This window comes from Cryptomeria japonica, chromosome 3 (assembly GCF_030272615.1).
Source record: "Cryptomeria japonica chromosome 3, Sugi_1.0, whole genome shotgun sequence".
NCBI classification, from domain to species: domain Eukaryota; kingdom Viridiplantae; phylum Streptophyta; class Pinopsida; order Cupressales; family Cupressaceae; genus Cryptomeria; species Cryptomeria japonica.
Window position 1 is genome coordinate 95,624,991 of NC_081407.1, and position 16,871 is coordinate 95,641,861.

A 16,871-nucleotide genomic window follows, 5' to 3' on the forward strand; every position below is an offset into this window, starting at 1 on the left:
TTGGAGGCATTACAAGGATGCGGTGCCTAGGTAGCGTCGAGTGCTGAGTTTTACAGCTTCAAGATCCAGTCGATCCAAAGATACTGGGTCAAGGATAGAGAGTAGAGGCATGACAGGGCCTACTAGACAGGATCTACTTGGAGATCCAGGTGCTAGGACATCAGCCATGAGACTGTCACCCTCAGGAGATAGTCATACCTGAGAGACGTTGTCTCCATTGTATTTTGATTATTTTGTTGTATTGGCACAGACATGACATATTTTGTACATTCATTATTTTTTAGATATATATATGACACCATTTTCCTTGATCCTCATGTGATGTGTTATGGATGATGCTTTCTATATGATTTTGATGTTTCTATGATGATGATGCAATGCTTAGATGTATGTGATTTGATATGTGATTAATATGGTGTGTTAGTGCATGATGTTATGAGATGTATCTTGAAAATGAGATGTATGATATGATGTGTTGTGATATGTATCTTGAAAATGAGATGTATGATATGATATGATGTGAGATGTATCTTGAAAATGAGATATATGATATGATATGCTGTGAGATGTATCTTGAAAATGAGATGTATGATATGATATGTTGTGAGATGTATCCTGAAAATGAGATGTATGATATGATATGTTGTGAGATGTACCTTGAAAATGAGATGTATGATATGATATGTTGTGAGATGTATCTTGAAAATGAGATGTATGATAATGATATGCAACTAATTGTAAAATTATATGCAACTAATTTTAAAATGATATGCAACTTATTTTAAAATGATATGCAACTAATTTTAAAATGATATGCAACTAATTTTAAAATGATATGCAACTAATTTGAGCATCCTCATTCTTCCTTTTGTCATCTCTATATAGTCACATGTTTTTTCTTTCTTTGTAGGTATCATCATTGAGCATTGATTTGTTTGGGATATGTTGAAAATTTATACAAGCATAATGGTATAATTGAACCATAATGACCTAAGAAAAATTTACATGATTTTTTATTTTGCAAGATAGCACAAGCATCAAGGTATAATTAAACCAGGATGACCTGAGTGCGGCTTGCATATAAACTAACAAGATTAAACCATTTGTATGCGTAAAGTGGAATCACATCTTCAGTGATTTGTTTGAATCATGTCTCGAGACAAGTATTTGCATAGTACAAGTGATCGCCTCACGGACATAAAACTAAAAAAATATTGGAGTCCCCATGACTTTCTCTCGCTTGATGCATTGTTGAGAAAATGTAGAGGATCCAATAGTTCAAAAAGTTTAAGCACAAAAATAGTCAAAACTTCATGCAAGATGCATACATTTGATACTTCAGAAAATCATCCATCATGTTTTGTGAATCCTTTTAAATGATCAATGTTTGTTTTTGTGATTGTTAATTTGTTTGCTGGATATGATGCTCTGAGTTTGCTGCAAGTTTTTGATGTTTTGAATGTACTGCAAGTTTTGATCAATGCCGCCCCTAGCTGATTTTTCCTCTTAATGTGGATATGTACAATGATTACCAAGCCATGGTGGGATGCGGTGAAAGGATATGTGGATAAACCAGGATAGTGACTATGCTAAGTATGCCCTGGATAATGTGATAAAATAGTGGGCGATGGCCGATAGTGCTTGATTATGGATATAACGGTTTGTTCAGATAGACAGATAGAGGAGTTGTCCTCTCGCAATAGCGCCTGTTGCCAGGTTTTCACCAGTTGCTTTTATTGTACCTTTTTATTTGCTTTTTCTTGATTTTTGATATTTTTTTATTTTTTGATATTTTTGACTTTTCTGTGCATTAGACTGCTCAAGTGTAGTATTTCTTCAGATGGATGTTCTTAGTTGGTTCATCGAGCACATCTCCTTCTGAAGTTGTTAGCTGATAAGCACCTGATCCATAGGCTGGTATGATGACATAGGGACCTAACCAGTTAGGTTCAAATTTCCCTTTCTTTTCCCGATCTTGTTGATTTCTAGGATTTTCCTTGAGTACTAGATCACCAATTTTAAAAATTATGGGAATGACCTTGTGGTTGTAGCTTTTGCACATGCGTTGGAGATATACTTTGAGGTGAGTGTAGGCATGTTGGCATCTTTCATCGAGAAGTTCTATCTCTTGCAGTCGGTTGACTCGATATTCTTTATCTGGAATTAGGCCTTTCAAAGAGACTCTGAGAGATGGAATTTCTACCTCCAGGGGTAAAATTGCTTCTGATCCATATACCAATGAATATGGTATAGCTCCCGTAGGTGTGCGGATGCTAGTTTTGTATGCCCAAAGTGCTGGATTGAGTTGTACATGCCAATCTTTGCCTAAATCATTCATTGTTTTCTTTAGAATTTTCAATATTGTTTTGTTGGATTCTTCGGCCTGACCATTCCCCTGTGGGTAGTAAGGTGTAGAGAAATGATATTGGATTTTAAATTTTTCACATAGTTCTCGCACATCTTGGTTCTTGAAAGGTCGTCCATTATTTGTGATGATGGAACTAGGAATGCCATATCTGTAAATTAGATAATTAAGGATAAAAGAGGCAATTTGTTTCCCATTCACTGTGGTCATGTGGACCGCTTCAATCCATTTAGTAAAATATTTTGTTGCAGTAATAATGAACTTGTGTCCATTTGAAGATGAAGGATGAATTTTGCCGACTAAGTCTAGTCCCCAATGGTTAAAGGGCCAGGATGTTGTGAGTGGCTGCAGTTCCTGTGCTGGTGCATGTATAAGATTGCCATGGATTTGGCATTTAGGACACTTCTTTGCAAAATGGTAAGAGTCTTTCCATTGTCGGCCAGTAATATCCCATTCTCAGAAGTTTTTTAGCAAGAGTAGGACCACTTGAATGTGTGCCATAGATACCTTCATGAAGCTCTTGTAAAGCGGAGTTAGATTCATTACGATCAAGGCAATGCAGAAGAGTACCATCTAGACCTCGACAGTACAAAGTATCAACAGTGAGAGTATAACGGGCGGCTTGCCAAATAAAGTTGCGTTTTTGGTTTTGGGATAGGGCAATTGGTAGGATATTGCTTTTAAGATAGTCATATATTAGTCCATATAATGGAGAGTCAGAACTAGTTAAGGCATAGATAACATGGGAATCAGAATGGTCATAGGCTGGGGAGAACATTTGCTCTACTAGAAACTCATAACGACTTTGTTGCTCTGGAATTTGCAGTAGCGAAGCGATAGTAGCCATTGCATCGGCTGCTCTATTTTCCAACCTTGGTATTTGCTCGAAGGTGATGTGTACAAAATATTGTTTGAAATCATCCACCATTTGTTTGTATGGTAGCATCTTGTCGTCCTTCGTCTAATAGTCATTGTTGATCTGATTGATGACTAATTGTGAATCCCCATGGACTTTTAATTCTGTGATTCTCCATTCCACGACCATTTTGATGCCTATAACTAGTGCCTCATATTCAGCAATGTTATTTGTGCATGGAAACATGAGCCTATAAGATCTTGGTATGGTGTGCCCATCAGGAGTGATGAATAGAATGCCAGCACCTGAGCCATGTTGAGTATAGGATCCATCAAAGTATAGGGTCTATTGTTTGGTGGAAATAGTAAGAACATCCCTGTCTGGAAATTTGATCTCCATTGGTTGTTTTCTCGGTAGCGGTGCTTCAGCTAGTTGATCCGCAATTGCTTGTCCCTTGATAGCTCGTTGCTCTGTGTAGTGGATATCAAATTCATTGAGAATCATGACCCATTTAGCCAATCTGCCTATAAGAGTTGTTTTGCTGAGCAAATATTTGAGAGGATGAATTTTTGCGACTAGCTTAATTGTGTGAGCTAACATGTAATGCCGGAATTTTTGAGAAGCAAATACCACTGTTAGACAAGCTTTCTCAATGAATGTAATATATAGCTCATTCCTTGCCTTGTTGATCTTCTTATGCTAATAATGCCCCCAGTGATATATTTGTTGTTGAAATATAGAGAATGAGTGGCTTCCCTACTATTGGTGGTACTAGAACTAGTGGGTTCATTAGATATTGCTTGCTTTGATAGAATGATTATGCATATTTGGCTTCCCATTTGAATGGTACATTTTTATGTAGAAAATGATTGAATGGTAGACTTTTATCTGCTAGCTGAGCGATGAATCACCTGATTGACTGGAGACGTCCTTGTAGAGATCTGAGCTGGCTGACGCTCTTTGGTGGTGGCATCTCCATTATGGCTTGTACCTTTACTAGATCCACTTCAATGCCCTTTACTGAAATGATGTAGCCTAGTAATTTTCCTGATGTTACCCCGAAGACACACTTCTTAGGGTTGAGCCTGACTTGGAATTTCTCCAATCTGTCAAAATCCTTTTCTAAGATGCTTAGATGTTCTACCCGAGTAAATGATTTAGCTAGTAAATCATCCACATACTCTTCCATGAAGGTATGCATCATGTCATGAAAGATTGTTGTAATTGTTCATTGATAAGTTGCCCCAGCATTCTTTAAGCCAAAAGGCATGACATTCCAACAATACGTTCCCCAAGGATAGGTGAATGTTGTTCTATCTTGATCCTCTGGGGCTATCTTGATTTGATTATATCCTGAAAAACCATCCATTAGTGATAGAATTGCATGGCCTGCTGTGAGGTCTACAATTATGTCGATACTGGGCAAAGGAAAGTCATCTTTTGGATAGGCTTTGTTGGCATCTCTAAAATCGGTGCATATCCTGATACTGCCATCTGGTTTAGATACTAGTACGATGTTGGAAATCCATTCAGCATGGTCGATAGGTTGAATAAATCTGACATCTAATAGTTTCTTCAGCTCAGCTTTGACCATGAGTGTTACATGTGGATTCATCTTTCTCAATTTTTGCTTGACTAGCTTAGCTCCTGGAGCAATGGACAAGTGATGCATGATTAATTGTGGATCAATCTCGAGCATATCTGCATATAACCAAGAAAAGTTGATTTTCTTTTCTTTGAAAAATTGGATAAACTCTGATTTTTCTTCCTCTATCAAAGATTCTGCAAGGTTTATGTCTTTGGTTGCTTCTGTTGTACCAATGTTGATTGATTGAGTGGGCTCAATCAATATGGGTGATTGCTCTGAATAATGTTCAGGAAGAGTGTCAAGTCTCCCATCTTAGGTGCCTTAAAAAGATTCTCACCCTCAGATGCGTCCTTTATTTTTACTTTTTTGTGATCTATTGCTGCCATTGACTGGTTTTCAGCAGTAGATCTTTTATTTTGTTCATTTTTGCGACTGAGAAACTTAGCACTCCCCCGATTGCAGATGTCGATACTTTGTTCACTGGAAAAGTTTGTTTTCAGGTTAACAATACAAAAGTAATGGATAATGGATTTTTCATTTGGGAAAATGGGTATGTCATGATTTTCAGGTTCGTCCCAGTCTATGAGGTCAGGAAAGATAAGTGGTAAAGAGTCATTAGGTGGATCAAATTCAGTTGTTGTAAGTGTCAGGATAGAGGTATCCTTGTGGTTGGTCGGGATATTAAATAAGTTAAGGATTTCGGCAAGGTCTTCATTGGTATCATCTTTTGTGTAGACTTGCTCATAATGTTGATGCTCGTTTTCTTTAACGTCATAGATATTCTGTGGACCAAATTCAAGGAGTCTAGGTTTTGTGTCGTGTTCTTCTTGAGAGATGGGTGTATGACTATCATTTGCAGCAATATCTTCAATAACATTAGAATAGTTGCCCCATTCATAGTCATTTGAATCAGTCTCAGAGGTATTATCCCAGATTCTGGCAGTGTTGTGGATGGGTATGTTGTAGGGTGAAAACAGGTCTTTGATGATTGATACAAGTCTGATAGTTTTCTCTAATTCTGTGTCAGATTCTGCTTCCACTCTTTGCATTTGTTCATATACTGTCTCTCCCCGGGGAGGAATGATGTTATCAGGATTTGATTCCTCTTTGTCGGACACTGGTTCTTGAACATGATGTACTTCTACAGTAGATTCTTCCTTCTTTTGATTGATGGGCTTCCCTTGATGTTGCTTTCTTTCTTGATATTCTTGTTCCTTACGTATTGTCTCTGCTGATTCAAATAGTGCTTCCTACCATGAGTCTTCCTTATATTTATTCTTTGCCTTCCACTGAGGTTTTTGGTATTTGTTTGGTGTCTTCCTTCACGGTAGAGTGTGTTCATAGCCCAATCCTGTTTTGTCTTTACTGAATTGTGAAGGAGGATCCAATGGTTCTGTGATGCCTTCCTGACGTTTGCTAATAGGTCCTTTGCTATTGTATCCCATTTATTGCATGATTAAGTAACCTTTTCCATACAAGTGTGTTGGTATAGCTACCTCCATAGTAGTCGCTTTGTCTTCTTCCTCATCCTTAAATAGCCAACTAAGGATGTATTTTTCCTTTGATTCATGTGCTAGAGTGCCTAGTTGGATAAATTTGCCATCAAACTTGGTGATGGGCTGTGTTGCTTGATGTGTTGATGTTGTAGGTAATCCATGAGATTTAGGTGATGTTGGTAAGTTGGCTAAACACAAAGGTTCCAAAGAGTACTCTCCCATGCCTTGTTCTTTGATTTTCATTGTCTGCTTGAAATCCATAGATAGCGATTTAGACTTTTCTTGTTGAATAGTTGGTGCTAAGGAACTTTGTTTTTCTCTATTATGTGGAACCAAGCTATCTTGGGCTACCCCCATAGCATTACAATGTTGAAAAAGGTTATGATCTGCTGATATAGAAATCTCCTGCCCATTGTAGGGGAACTTAACACACTGGTGATAACTAGAAGGTACTTCTTGCATATCATGTATCCAAGGTCGACCCAATAAGATATTGTATGTGAGGTCTATGTCTAAGACTTGGCACATAGTGTCCTTTTGTATTGGTCCTACTTGAATTGGTAACATTATTATTCCTTTGGATGATCTTTCTTCATCATCATATGCTTTGATAGTGATCTTTTTGCGTGGATCAATAGATTGCTCTGAGAAGCCTAATGCACGGATAAGTTTCAAGGTACAGATATTAAGTCCAACTCCTCCATCTATTAATACTCTTTTGACTCGATGCTTGTAGACCAAGACTTCAATGTGGAGTGGAGTATTGTATGGATGGCTCAATGAGATATTATCATGCTCAGAAAAGGTAAGGTTATGAGGCCCTGTCATATGAGCCACCATGTCTTGGAATTTGTTAGCATCCAGAACTTGAGGTATATTTGTTTCCAATAGTGCTTATTCTAAGATGGCCTTGTGTTTTGGCAAAAGTTTTAGCAACTCCAGTATAGATATTTGAGTAGGAGTTTTGTGCAGTTGACTGACTAGATCATATTGAATTTTGGGTATGGTGTTTGTTGTTGACGTATGCCCCTTCAAGACATAATTTTGAGCTCTAGTTGTTACATTGATGGAATCATGTTCACGCTTGTCTTTGATTGTGATGATGTTTACTTGATTGTCCTTGGCTGATATATGATTGATGGTTTTATTGTATATATGATTGATATGAGCTCCACATGTATCATTTGAGGTTGAAGATCCATCCTTGTTGTAGTTTGGAAGAGGATTATTAAAGGCTCCATGGTCACCATTTGTCTTGAGACCATCGACTGTTAAATCGACTCTATCAAACATGTCTTGAACAATGTTTTTCAGTCTCATGCAATCATTTTTTGGATGACCTTTGTTGCGATGAAAATCACAAAAGTGTGAGTCATTCCACCAGGGTGGTTTGATTTGTGGTTCAAAGTTGTTGATCACTAGTAAGGAGATAATTTTGTTTGCCAGGAGTTCGCTGAATGCTGACTCCAAGGATTGCCCTAGTGGTGTGTAAATGCATTTTGGAAATTTGTTGGTGTTACCTTGCGAGTTTGTATTAGGTCCTCGATTGGTGTTATTGCTTTGGGTATTGTTGGCGTTGTTTGCATTGAGATGATCTTGATTAGTATTTGGTGCATAAGTGTTAGTGCCTTGGTTAGCACCTTTTGGATTCTTTGTAGCTTGAGGATTACCTGATAACGCTAGCACTGGTTGCTTGGATTTTGCATCATTTGATTCATTTCCTCCTTCATTTCCAGTGTTTTTGTTTTTGGTTTAGAATCTGGATTTGTCTAAGTTGTTATTGTTTTGGTTGTTGTAGTTGGATGAACTTGTTCCTTCTTTGAATAATTTCAATGTTCCTTTCTTGACACATGCTTCCTCTACTTGGATTCCATTTTCAATCAGTTTGGCAAAAGATGGTATGCATTTAAGTTTGAGTATGTAACTCATCTCACTATTCAAGTTGTCGATGAAAATTTCCATCTTTTCCTTTTTGGGCACATCTCGAGGATATCTTGAAACCATACATCACCAACGTTGAAGGAATACCATGAATGTTTCATTGTTTTTCTGCTTGGTATTATAGACATCTAGCATAGTGATAGCATGTTGAATGTTGTAGGAATATTGAGTTATGAATTTGTTTACTAATTCATCGAATGATCTGACAGGAGGTGTGATTTTGGATAACCATTTCATTGTTTGTCCTCCCAAGCTTCTTGGGAATAACCTCATCAAATAGGTGTCATCATGGGAAAATTCAAGACTCATGGTACAAAGTTCCTAAACATGATCATGAGGATCACTTTTCCCATCATATTTGTCAAATTTGGGAATATATGAGTTTGGGGGAAAAGGTACCATGTTTAACCGTCTGTCAAAAGGATAAGGACAAATTTCAGTTAAGGAGTACCGTACTGTTGTCCCTTGTCACATGTCTTGCATTTGTCTTTGCAACATTTGCATTTGCTAAGTGAGAGCAATCAAAGGTGCATTTGCCTGTCGAGGGAAGAGTTCTTCCCTTGCATTATTTCTAAGCTGAAATGGTGTGTGGTGGGGTATGTTTTGCTCAGGGATGTTTTGCTCAGGCAAATTTTGTTCTGGTAGATTTTACTCAGGTATGTTTTGTTTAGGGTCACGTGCATCCTCCTCTCTTTGTCATTCTTGATAATCATAATGTTGAGATCTTGTTCTAAATATGTCAGTATCAAAGTCTTCAGGGAGTTTAACTCCTTTGCTTGTGAGCATGAGTAGATATTTTTCTTTGTCATTCTCCATGAGTCTATCCACAAGTTTTTGAAATGAAGCACTTTCTTGAAACTCTTGGAGGAGTTCCTCAGAAATTTTGGTGTCTTCTAGATTGGGACACTCGAAAGGATTTGATAATCTTTGATCCTTGTTGGACTCTGGTTGCATTTCACTTTGTTTGTTTCATTGAGAGCGAGTGACAGCAGGTATCTAGTAGAAGATTTCAGTGACAAAAGGAATGAACTCCTCTTCGATGTGTTGCTCAGGGGTTGGTGGTTCAAACCGCGGTTATTGTAAGTGATGCACACTTTGGGGAATAAGGCTGGATTGATCTTTCCTCCTTGATTTAGGCATTGATTGAATGCTAATTTTTGGCAGAATACTCTACTCCTCAATGGTTCCTTGTCAAATTCGTTGGTTTTGTCTTGAAGATACAAGCACATATGACGAAGGAATGTTCGATGAGATTTGAAGAGTTGGCGATTGATGTATAAAATTTATTCCATTTGGCAAGTTTCAGAGAACTGGGTTGTTGTTTCCTCAACTTAGTGTTATGATAAATACTCTTTCTTCTCAGAATATGAGGATTAGTCATGCACAAGCGATCAATGGTTTCCTTTGATTTGTTTTGGATTTATTTATCTTGTTTGGAAACTCAAGTTTTACTTTATCAAATGAAGGTTTAGATTCCCCCTCATGACAAAGCATGTCAAATGATATGGAATAAGAGCTTTCCCGATATGAAAACTCAATTTGACAACTTGGAGTTTAAAACAAGTGTGTTTTTGGATAGAAATCCTTTTGATTGAAGGACCTATTGATACTTGTGATGATGTTTCTTGATTTTGATAGGAGAGATGTGTTTTATCTTGAGACTAGTTTTCAGATTTTGACAACTTTGTTTTACGGAGAATTTGCTTTGGGAATAGTTTTTGATACTATGTTTTGATTTTTTGTTTGATGAAGTTCAAGCTGAGGAAAGAAAGCTTCCTAAATTGTTTTCAGATTTTTCAAAAATACCTTATGTTTTGCCCCCTGTTTTCTTAGTTTTTGCTACGCGCTAAGACAGAAACGCAATGCACTACTGAATTTCCTCAACGCGCTAGAGAACAAACTCCATGCGCTATGCTGCCTTCTGTGATGTGCAAACTAGTTTGTTTTGAATTTGTTTTGGTCTAAAAGGTTATGCGTTAATATGGGTTGCCAATGCGCTAACTGCTGGTCTCGACGCGCTAATTCTTGATCCCCACGCACTAAGTTATTGCTTCAACGCGCCAGAATGTTTTCAAAAAGCACTAAGTTAAAACTACTAGCGTTGGATTTTGATGAAGCGCTAAAGTTCAGAATGAATGTGCTAAAGTGAAGCTCGAGCGCGCTAAAGGGTGGTTTCTAAGTGCTAAGAAGTTGCTCTTACGTGCTAAAACTGCCCTGATAGTTTGACTTGGTTGTTTTTCTACAATTTTTGGATTTTATTTTCAATGATGATGGATGATTTTCTGAAGTAATAAATGAAAGAACGACACAAAAGAAGCAACCATTTTGCCTAGTCTAAATAATGAGTGTATGTTCTGCGAGGATGTGTTCAAATCCCCAATGTTTTAACAGGTTTAGATACAGCAGCATACAATTCAGTCAGACTCTTTATTCAAGGGTCATAAGTAATATCATATCCCACTAGTCTCAATACTCCGTCAACTCAAACAGCCTTGTCACCCTTAGGGGGCGCCCATTTTTTTGCCTTTTTCCAGAAATTAACCCAAAGTGAATTGCTTCACAATTGAGTAGTTATCTTGGGAGATATATGGTGAGCGATCTTGGGGGTGGATTCTTCCCCACCCTTGCACTATGATATTACAAATGTCTGGATACTGACTCAGCTCAAAGTTTCTATGCTAAAGTTCGTAATCAAGCTTCCCATTCGGCCGTCAGTGATAAACTCCCTTAGGAGGCTTCCCAACCTTTAGAACAAAGGCTTTACATATCTCAAGCATACTGGGGGAAGGCTAATCACTACGCGCAACCATTGGAAAGGACTTTCATCACTTTCCACTTTTGATTATAGTGGGTTGGAACACTTGGCGTCAAAGTCATTTCCCACTTAGGTCATTCCCTTCACACCTGCCAAAGAATGACTTTAAGAGTTTTTCAACCCCACGGGAAGACAAGCTTGATAAAGGTTTTAATGCAATAAACATTGAAAGCGTAAGAGTGGTCTGGTTTTTTGATCACCCAGTTGAAGGGAGAGCATATTTCTTCCACTTTCGTAGCAAAGCAAACAAGTGTTCTTTTAAACTTTTATTGCAATGATTTGGTAAAATATATATGGAGATGTTGCTCCACAAAAACATGGTGTTTATTTTATCCTATCAAAGCAATGATTTTCTGATCTAGGAAAAGAGCTTCGTCAACAAAGCAACTTCAATGTTTGGTCAACAAAAGAAATCGATTAAAAGGGGAAGATCTTCCATCTTTAATTGTGAATGAATTTGGACATGTGTGGTTCTTTTACTTTGCAAAAATTGAAGTGGATCCTTTTATGCACCAAAGGATGGTGAAGTTCTATTTAAAGCCCTTTGTTTGCAAAAATAGAAAGATTGCCTTGTTCTTTTTAGGGCCCAAAGTGAAATTTTTTCTCCTAAGAAAGCAAGAAAGATGTTTTTTTGTTGTTCTTTTTATTTGCCCAAAATAAAGATGAGCTCAATTTTATTTAAACAAGAATTAAAAGACTTTAAATTTTAACTTAGTTAAGTTAGAAAAAAATTTAAACTATTGTAACTCTTAAGCTAAAACTAAGCTCCACCTGCAAGAAACTTTGTCAGAAATCTTGCAAAATCCCAATCAAAACAGTTAGAAAACATTGGCTCTTGTGGACTTCTACAATTCTATATTTAATCATAGTTACAATTTAATTTTTTTGCCTTATGTCTGTGATGTGCTACAAAAAAAATTGTACGCACTACAGGATAACCGGGATGTGCTATCGAACAGACCCAATGCGCTGAAATATTTTCTGAAAGCGTTGCTCTGTTAAGTTCCCGCACTGAGACCTACAGGAAAATGTTAAAAAGTCTATGCGCTAAGTGATGGTTTGTACGCACTAGGAAGTGACTCCCACGGGCCAAACAGTGAGCCGGATGCACTGGAATGTTAACCAGATGCGCTAAGGGATGTTCCCCACATGTCGATTCTTGTTTCCCACGTACCTGCAAAAGTGGTTAGATTCAAAAACCGATTTTCAAAAATGTATGCAGGAAAAGCGGGGCTATAAAACTCAAAACGTGAAAAATGATGTTCAAAGGGCTTGTCCACACACACCCACATGACTTCTTGGTGCAAGTTATGGAGTCATGAGGAATAACTCAACTTCCCAAAGTTTCTGAAATAAATAATGAATGTGCTTGAGTTGAGGAGTCAACTCAGCAATAAATTTGACAAGTTTAACTTTGCCAATAGCTATAGCTTTCTGTACCTCCTCTATCATTTTTGTAGTGAGCTCTTTGTCTTTTAGCTTGCTCAAATACTCCGATGCATCTACTCCAGATGTCTCTATCTGTGTTAGGAGTTCATCCAGTTGAATGTGGATGGCTGCATCAGTTGACACTGTAGCTTCAGGTAGCATATCTATTAGGAGTGCTTTTACCTTTTGAAGTACTTTATTTTTCTTTTGAATGGCCATTTGCTTCTCTTGTTCGGCCTTTGCTTTGCATAGTTCACCAAAATCAATGAGTGCTTGCCCCTTTAATTTTGCTATGTCTTCATTGGGCAACACTATTGGTTTTGACAAATTAACTTTAAAACTATGCTTTTTCACTTTCTTTTCTTTACCTTTCACCGATGGAACTAAGACAATGGCTTGTGAGGCTTGATGACCCTCGGTAGGTTGCTCGGTAGAGGCAATACTTTGATTGGTTACTTTAGCCTTTGTAGAGTCCTGTGGTGTCTCGGTACTTGGTGTCTCAGTTGCAACAATCTTAGTGTTAGAAGGTGCTTGAGATGTCTGTTCTTGAGTAGTACCTTCTCCTGCTGTAGACTTGTGACCTTCGGTGCCTTGCTCCATGTCATGAGGAGTTTCAGTTGAGACAGGTTGCTTGACCGGTGGATAAGGCTAAACTTGTTCCAAGACTGATTCACTAGATACAAGTTTTGCATATGCAGTGCCTTCTATCATTTCCTATTCCGATGCCTCTGTATCCATGACATCTTCATCTATTTGAATGGTGTTAGCAAGGTCTTGTTCGGTAACATCAGGAGCTTGCTCGGTGACATTGATAATTTCAACTGTAGCTTGCTCACCGACATCCTTGATTTTAAAGATTTCCTGCCACTTTTCTTTAGTCTCATTTTCGACTTCAATATATAGCCCATTCATCAGTTTTAAGGCTCTCTGTTTGACAAGAAACTTTGAATTGTAGGTTGTCAAATGTTCCTTTATTTCAGCTACTGACATGTCAGGAAAGAGATGGACCAAACTTCTTTCTCTGATTTGTTTCTCTGAGTCCATTGCATACTTCCACCTATTATCAATATGCAGATACAGTTCATTTGGAAGTGACTTAGCTAGTTCCAATGGAGCTAACCAGAACTTTAGAAGTGTGCAGATGACAGCTTCTTCAATTTGTCTCTTCTCATCATTATTTCTGGTTTCATACTTGACATATCTAAATCCTCCAAATCCACCATATTCTTTCAGATTAGCACAGAAGTTTTCAACACTATGTACATTTACCTTCTTTCTTTTGATAATCTAAAATTTGCTTGCATCCTCTGATTTGGTATCACTGGACTCTTTTGCCAAAATGAGTCTCCGAGTAGATTTCTTGTAGTTCTTTGTTACCTTGAGAAGAACAACACTCTTTGTTTTCTTACTTGGTAAAGTTGTAGATGCTCTAGTGTTAGGTCACTTTACTGGAGGTGGAGTTGGTGAGACCCTTGATGAATCCAGTTTCTTTCTCTTCAACACTTTTCCCTTAGGCAATTCAGTGCTCAGTGTTATAGCTGCCTCTTGGGCTTCAGATTCCTCTTCGATAATGGCAATGGTTCCTTTGACAGGTGTAGAGGAAGAGTCTTATATGAATTTCTCTGACAATGCCTTAATTATCTTTGTTGCCTTTCTTGTAGCTTTGGGTACTACAATGCTCATTTTTACCTTTTCCTTTACTTCCTCATAGGTACCATACCTCATCTCGGTAGCATGTCTAGGCAATGTAAGAAATGCATCGATTTGCTGTTGTGTGATGTCAAAATCAATCTCGTAACCCATCAGTGACAGAGATTGAGTCCTCGGTTCCACAACATTCACATAACAGTAATCGATGTCAACTTCAAAACATATATCATTTTTGTATTTCTCCACTAGCTGGGGTGGAATCCTATATCTATTATGCATTTTCTGTTGAAATTTACTGAAGTAATCATCCATAATATCATTGAAATTATCACCTAACTTCTTGATGAAGTCATTTATCTGATGGGTGATTGGTCGGTGTAGCTCCCAAACAACTTTACCGAATGATGGAAAGAATTTTTCAAAATAGAAAAATGTGCATACTAGTAATGATCCAAACTTTAGAGTATTAGCCGAGTTGTTCTTCTTCGGCTTCCTGATGGTGTTCATATTTTCAAATAGGTTCTTTAGCAACACCTCACATAGGTCAATTTTCATTCCCTTTTTCACAATTTTGTAAGCCAGGTCTACTGCTGCACAGGGAACACTATTTTATCTTGCTGATTGGAAGAAACAGTAGCACATTACTCTAATGGAAAATTTTAATTCTTCATCAGTGACATTGTTTAATTTTAATCCTCTGCAATCAGATTCCACTTTGGTTAAACTGATCAATTCCTTCTGTGATATCATCTTCTGGGCTCGAGCATGATCATAAATGGGGTAACCGGTAATCAGATGAATGATTTCCTTGGTAATCTTAAATGGTTGCTCTTCTAGCCACATGAAATCATCATGAACTCTACTCTAAACAAACTTGACCCACTGGGGTTTGAACACACGGGGATAGGTTAGGGCTTTAGTTAGTCCCTTGATCTTGATGTGCTCATACTTGCTATTCAGTTTACCATCAGTACACAACTCATCATAGGTGTCTTTGATTTCAACATGTCCGAGTTCTTCAACACGACATTTGGTGAAGAATCTCACATCCTCGACTAATAACACTCTGTCTGGGATGAGTGAAAAGGCAGTTTTGTCATCCGGTTTAGAAGCAACTTTGGGAGTCAAAGAGTATTTTAGTGAGGGCTTCTCTACATTCTTGACAACTATGGGATCTTGGATCTTGTGCGCCATTGTAGATTTTGAATAAAAGCTAACAAAGGATCCTTAGGGTTTCAGGTTTTCAAATGACTGACGCTTTATACTTAGCAGATAATGGTAACTAGATAAGATCGGTAAACCAACTTAACAATGTGTTGAGATTGATGTAAATACCTTGAATTTGCTTTGTAGGAGGTTTGATTGCCTTAGAATCGCTTGCTCTGCTCTCTCGAAAACTTGGTAAGTGAAAATGACCATGAAAATGCTTTTAAGTACACAAAATACCTTATCCGGCTCCGTGTGGGTTAGGTCAAAAACATTAAATGCACTCGATTCCTCTTTAACTGATTTACTCTCCTTTTTCCATTTTAATCGAGTAACCAAACTTCCTTCATTTACCGACTTGACAGGCTTCCATATTCACCGACTTGACAAGTTTCCTATAAAGTGCTACAAAAGACTTTGATAGAATTTCAAACTTACTAATACATCTTAATTATGCAGATTTTGAATTAAGTACATAATAAAATAGGAAATATTAAGATTTAGCATTGAGAGAATGTAGTCCCTTCATACCTTTACCAATTAATTTGGAATAGGTGCACCTAACTTGGTAGGTAAGGTGCTTTCTTCATTTGACACAATTTCCTTCTTTTTCCAAATCATCTTTTATCTTTCTTTTATTTCTTCAATGTCTTTTCGAGGTTGATCTTTGCAGTCTCTAGCTAAGTGTCCAACTTTGTGACAATGAAAACATGCCATACCAGGATTTCTCCATGATCTTCGGTTGTTCATCCCAAACCTTATAAAACAGTTGGCACTTATATGTCCATATCTCCCACAATATTCACACCATATCCTTGTATTGTAATCCCATGGCACTGTAGAATACTGTCGGTAAGGATCTATGTGTGTTCGGTAACCTCTAGCATTTGCTTGGTGTGCATACCACAGATAGTTCTTCTGCTTAAACCAACACTTCTCGGTACTATGTCCATATCTATTGCAGTTTTTACAAAATCCTTTGAATTTTGCCTTCTGATAATTTTTAATAGACTTTGTCCTACATTGATTAGATGTGTGACCATATTTATTGCAGTTGTAACAATAACCATTGGACTTAGTGACATTCGGTTGCTTACCTTTTCTGATTTGGTATATGTTAGCAGTGTGACCTTGATTTCCATAGTAGTTGCAAATAGGCTTCTTTCTTTTGATGTTCTTCTTGATTCCAGCTTGCTTTGATGATTCTCCTCTCTCGGTAGTATGAATTCCCTTCTCGGTAGAGTCTTTTCCTTTGTAACCGAGTCTTGCATCTTTGTTGGGTCTTCTTGTTTTCAATTGCTCATCCAACATCTTTGATGCTTCATAACTCTTCTTCAGTGTTTCTTTGGATTTCTTTTTTGTTTCAAGTTCATTGGTCAACCTTGATACTTCAAGTTTCAATGCTTGATTCTCATTATCCTTCAGAATTGATTCATGATGTGCATAACCTAGTTGATCTGACAGATTTTGTTGAATTCCAGTCAACCTTGTGATTTCATCATTTTTTTCAGATACTAAGACTTCAA